Raw genomic sequence first — 6,103 nt, 5'->3', positions numbered from 1 at the left:
TATTTATTATAGCATAGCCCCAATGAACCAACTCCCTGAGGCCTCGTACACACGATCGGTTTGGACCGATGAAAACGGTCCTTCAGACCGTTGTCCTCTGGTTAACCGATCGTGTGTGTGCCCCATCGGTCAGTTATCCTTCGGTCGAAAAAATGAGAACTTCGTTCTGTTTTACGTCACCGCGTTCTGACACGATCGTTTTTTTAACTGATGGTGTGTAGGCGCGACTGACCATCAGTCAGCTTCATCGGTTAATCTATGACAACGGTCCTTTGGACCGTTCTCGTGTGCGCGGCTTTAGAGCTCATACACATGGTAATTTTACTCTTAATCATATTGGGTGATATTGATTGTTCGCACAAATAATGCCTATATATAAATCAGTCAAAATACATCTGACAATGTGCTCTAGGGTTGTCCCGATACCACTTTTTTAGGACTGAGTAGAAGTACCGATACTTTTTTTCAAGTACTCGCCGATACCGAATACCGATACTTTTTTTTAAATGTGTCCCCAAATGCAGCGATGTCCCCCCATATATGCAGCCATGTCCCCCCATATATGCAGCCATGTCCCCCCATATCCAGCCATGTCCCCCCCATATCCAGCCATGTCTCCCCCATATCCAGCCATGTCCCCCCATATGCAGCCATGTCCCCCCCATATGCAGCCATGTCCCCCCCATATCCAGCCATGTCCCCCCCATATCCAGCCATGTCCCCCCCATATCCAGCCATGTCTCCCCCATATCCAGCCATGTCCCCCCATATGCAGCCATGTCCCCCCATATGCAGCCATGTCCCCCCATATGCAGCCATGTCCCCCCCATATCCAGCCATGTCCCCCCCCCATATGCAGCCATGTCCTCCCCATATCCAGCCATGTCCCCCCCCATATCCAGACATGTCTCCCCCATATCCAGCCATGTCCCCCCCCATATGCAGCAATGTCCCCCCCATATGCAGCCATGTCCCCCCCATATGCAGCCATGTCCCCCCCCCCATATCCAGCCATGTCCCCCCATATGCAGCCATGTCCCCCCCATATGCAGCCATGTCCCCCCCATATCCAGCCATGTCCCCCCCATATGCAGCCATGTCCTCCCCATATATGCAGCCATTACCCCTTACCGTACATGCTGCCACATCACCGCTGCCGCGCCGCATCCCCGCTTGGATAATACGGCGGGGAACATTACAGCTTTCATTTGAATAGCTGTAGTCTTTCGCGCCGCGCTGCGTATAGACACTCCCCCTTGCTCGGGATTGGACAGTTCACACGAGACAGTTCACCCAAGGGGGAGTGTCTATACGCAGCGGGGCGGGAAAGACTACAGCTATTCAAATGAATGCTTTAATGTTCCCCGCCCGTATTAACCAAGCGGGGATGCGGCGTGATGCGGCGTAGCGGCGGGATGCGGCGGGGGGGGGGGTGTATTCTATTTTGGTATCGGGGGTATTTGCGGGAGTACAAGTACTCCCGCAAATACTCGGAATCGGTCCCGATACCGATACTAGTATCGGTATCGGGACAACCCTAATGTGTTCCAATAAAAATTAAGGCTCAGATTCTCAAAGGAGATACGCCGTCATATCTCTGAGTCCTTAGAATCAATTACGCATAGATTTCTATTAGATCCGACCGGCGTAAGTCTCTAAGGCATATTTACGCTGGCCGCTAGGGGCGTGTACGCTGATTTACGCCTAGAAATATGTAAATCAGCTAGATACGCGAATTCACGAACGTACGCCCGGCCGACACAGTACAGATACGCCGTTTACGTTAGGCTTTTCCCGGCGTAAAGTTACCCCTGCTATATGAGGCGTATATGCGGTGTACCAATGTTAAGTATGGATGTCGTTCCCGCTTCGAATTTTTAATATTTTACGTCGTTTGCGTAAGTCGTCCGTGAATGGGGCTGGACGTCATTTACGTTCACGTCGAAACCAATATGTCCTTGCGGCGTACTAGGGAGCAATGCACACTGGAAAATTCCACGGACGGTGCATGTTACTGTGCCCTTTAATTGTTGCCACTGTGCCCATTGTCGCCTCTGTGCCCATTGTTGCCGCTGTGCCCTGTAAAATGCACTTACCTTTCTGCTTCCACGTCCCTCGATGTCTTCTCCCGCCCTCGATGACGCTTCAGCCAATCAGGTTACCGATAACCAGAATCGGTGAACCTGATTGGCTGAGACGGCCGTCAGTCTTATCCAAGGAAATCACCCATGTACGTTCCCTGGATAAAGCATCCGGGAGACGAGGGCTGTACTCGGAAAGCCTATCAGAGCCGCTGGCTCTGATAGGCACTTCCGCACAGCCAACCAGCTGCCGTTATTCAGGTGGTCGGCGCCCTATGTCCGGCCACCTGAATTAGACCAGCGGCAGCTGGCAACAATAACATACATTCATGCAATGCATGAATGTATGTTATTTCAGTGGCGGTGCGGAGCCAGAGGGGGCGGTGCTCCAGTGCCCTCTATCAACGGACCGCCACTGGATGTCATCAGTATCTTGATCAATACAATAACCAATAAGTAATAATAAAAAGAACTCTGAGTGAATGTGGATGGAGATATGATCAATGCACTGACTGATACAATAATCAATAAGTAATAATAATAATACAATAAACTCACAGTGAATGTAGATATAAATGTGATCAATGTCGTGATCAATACAACAACCAATAAGTAATAGGAATAAAATAAACTCTAAGTAATAATCAATAAGTAATAAGAATTAAATAAATTATAGGTTAATGTGGATGGAGATGTGATCAATGTTCTGATTAATACAATAATTAATGAGTAGTAATAAAAAAAAATTCTCAGTGAATGTGGATGGAGATGTCATCAGTATCTTGATCAATACAATAACCAATAAGTAATAATAATAAAAAAAATGGGTGAATGTAGATGGGAAGGTAATCAATGTCCTGATCAATTCAATAAGTAATAATAATAAGAAAAAACTCTCGGTGAATGCAGAGAGATGTGATTAATGTTATGATCAATACAACATTTATTTTTGCAATAAAATATGTTTTCATTGAATGTGGACAGAGATGTGACCAATGTTCTAATCAATTCCATAATCAATAAGTAATTATAAGAATAAACTCTCGGTGAATGTAGAGAGAGGTGTGACCAATGTCCTGATCAATTCAATAAGTAATAATAATAATAAGAAAAAACTATTGGTTAATGTAGAGAGAGAGAGATGTGACCAATGTCCTGATCAATTCAACAAATAATAAGTAATAAGAATAAAATAAGTTTTCATTGAATGTGGACAGAGAGGTGATCAATGTTCTAATCAATTCCATAATAAATAAATAATAATAATGAGAATAGACTCTCAGTAAATGTAGAGAGAGATGTGATCAATACAATAATCAATAAGTAATAATAATAATAATAATAAGAAGAAGAAGAAGAATCTCTCATTGAATGTACAGAGATGTAATGAATGTTCTAATCAATAAGTAATAATATTAAGAATAAATTATTGGTGAATGTAGAGAGAGGTGTGACCAATGTGATCAATACAATAAGAATAAAAGGACTTACATGCTAGAAGATCGGAGTGTGAGGTATGGTGAGAAGGTGGAAGTCAATTTCTACACGGGAAGAGATGAGGTGGAGGAGGTGAGAGTAGGAGGGGATGGGAGGAGGAGATCAGAGGAGGAGGAGATCAGAGGAGGAGGTGGAGGAGAAGATCAGAGGAGGAGGAGGAGATCAGAGGAGGGGGCGGTGGAGGAGAAGATCAGAGGAGGAGCTGGAGTAGGAGATCAGAGGAGGAGGAGATCAGAGGAGGAGGTGGAGGAGAAGATCAGAGGAGGAGGAGATCAGAGGAGGAGGTGGAGGAGAAGATCAGAGGAGGAGCTGGAGTAGGAGATCAGAGGAGGAGCTGGAGTAGGAGATCAGAGGAGGAGGTGGAGGAGAAGATCAGAGGAGGAGGAGGAGGAGATCAGAGGAGGAGGCGGTGGAGGAGAAGATCAGAGGAGGAGCTGGAGTAGGAGATCAGAGGAGGAGGAGATCAGAGGAGGAGGTGGAGGAGAAGATCAGAGGAGGAGGTGGAGGAGAAGATCAGAGGAGGAGGAGATCAGAGGAGGAGCTGGAGGAGGAGATCAGAGGAGGAGGTGGAGGAGAAGATCAGAGGAGGAGGAGATCAGAGGAGGAGGAGATCAGAGGAGGAGGTGGAGGAGAAGATCAGAGGAGGAGGAGATCAGAGGAGGAGGTGGAGGAGTAGATCAGAGGAGGAGGAGATCAGAGGAGGAGCTGGAGGAGGAGCTGGAGGAGGAGCTGGAGGAGGAGATCAGAGGAGGAGCTGGAGGAGGAGATCAGAGGAGGAGGTGGAGGAGAAGATCAGAGGAGGAGGTGGAGGAGAAGATCAGAGGAGGAGGAGAAGTCCCAGGGAAAGGTGAGGATGGTACAATAGCTGGGACTTTCCCGGGCCAGGGAGAGGACATCAGAGGACGGTGTACAGAACTTCCCCAACAATGTAGTTGCCAACAAAAGGTTTCCAGAAATGTCAGATGTCCAGCAAGCTACTGCAGGCAGAGAATGTACTTTAATTAGGGGCGGGGCATTTTATTTAAAATGGGCGTGATTCTACAACAGGTATATCATTAACCCATTTTCCAACCGAGTAGTGAGATATTGTGCACACAGGAAGGTCCTTAGATCATGATAAGGACAGACACAGGTAAGGTGACACCGGTGGTACCAGCTGGTCGGGTCGAAGGTTTTTCTAGTAAAACAAGTCCGGGGGCATTCTGAGTCAGTTGCTCGTGCGCTCCTGTTTGTAGTGACGTAAGTCCTCCTTGGAGTGTTATCTCTGATTGCTGGGATTGTGAAAGGTCTGAAGCTCCCAGAGGAGGGAAGGAAAAGGTGACAGGTGACTGAATACACAACATCCGTATACTGCAACCCTCCTACTCACACAATAACCTACAATTATTGCGTCACGTGGGAGAGTCTGACACATCCAATTCTCACTACAATAAAACTCAACCATTACATTCACCTGGAAGAAGAATCTCAGTGACTATACCAGGGGCGGACTGACAACTCAGGATGAGCCGAACACCCCCCTGTTCGGTTCGCATCAGAACTTGCGAACACACCAAATGTTCGTGTGAACTTTAGAACCCTATTAAAGTCTATGGGACTCGAACATTTGAAATCTAAAGTGCTAATTTTAAAGGCTAATATGCAAGTTATTGTCCTAAAAAGTGTTTGGGGACCCGGGTCCTGCCCCAGGGGACATGTATCAATGCAAAAAAAAGTTTTAAAAACGGCAGTTTTTTCAGGAGCAGTGAATTTAATAATGCTAAAAGTGAAACAATAAAAGTGTAATATTACTTTAAATTTCGTACCTAGGGGGGGTGTAAAGTCAGCATGTGAAAATGCGCATGTTTCCCGTACATAGAACTGTCCCTGCACAAAGTGTCATTTCTGAAAGGAAAAAAGGCATTTAAAACCGGCTTTGCGGCTCTAATGAATTGTCGGCTCCTGGCAATTCAGAGATGATTCATTCATAAAAAAAAAAAAAGCTGGGGGTCCCCCCAAATTCAATTACCAGGCCCTTCAGGTCTGATATGGATATTAAGGGGAACACCGCCATCAATTAAAAAAAAAAATGTTGTGGAGTTCCCCCAAAAATCCACACCAGACCCCTTATCCGAGCACGTTAACACTGTGTTGAAACAGTTCGGGGGACTCCTCAGGAGGACACGGTGGGACTAGGGAAGGATTGTGTGATGCCATTGTGCAGAGGGTAGAGGACGCCTTGGCAGCTGCTTTGCCAGACAAACTATAATCAGTCTGTGTGAGAGAGGATGAGGAGGATGAGGACGGCTTGGTCATCCACTCAACTAATTTCTCAGCATGTTGAGGCTCAACACGGCCAGCTCCCGAAAAGAAGGACGAGCGGCCACGGCCACGTGCTGAAGAGGATGCACCACATCCACCACCAGCGTTGCCTCTAGATGCAGAGCGTGACTCTCTGCCTCTGTTTGTTGTCCTTCCAGACATTTTAATGCATTCAGGTGTAAATAAACAACACACGTGCACTTACAGTAAATGCGTTTAAGTGC

At 46.6% G+C, this 6,103-nt stretch overlaps 1 protein-coding gene across 1 annotated transcript in view; it reads right to left on the bottom strand.

Moving 5' to 3' along the window:
• Positions 1-3,701, bottom strand: part of LOC120933770 (phospholipid scramblase 2-like) — a 48,585-nt gene extending 44,884 nt beyond the window's left edge. The window contains exon 1 of the mRNA XM_040347164.1: positions 3,573-3,701. The gene's annotated coding sequence lies outside the window, so the exon portion shown is untranslated. The remainder of the gene's footprint in view (positions 1-3,572) is intronic.
• Between the last annotated feature and the right edge of the window lie 2,402 nt (positions 3,702-6,103).

The sequence above is a fragment of the Rana temporaria genome, chromosome 3 (genome assembly GCF_905171775.1).
Source record: "Rana temporaria chromosome 3, aRanTem1.1, whole genome shotgun sequence".
NCBI classification, from domain to species: Eukaryota; Metazoa; Chordata; class Amphibia; order Anura; family Ranidae; genus Rana; species Rana temporaria.
This window is presented reverse-complemented; position numbering and strand designations above follow the sequence as displayed.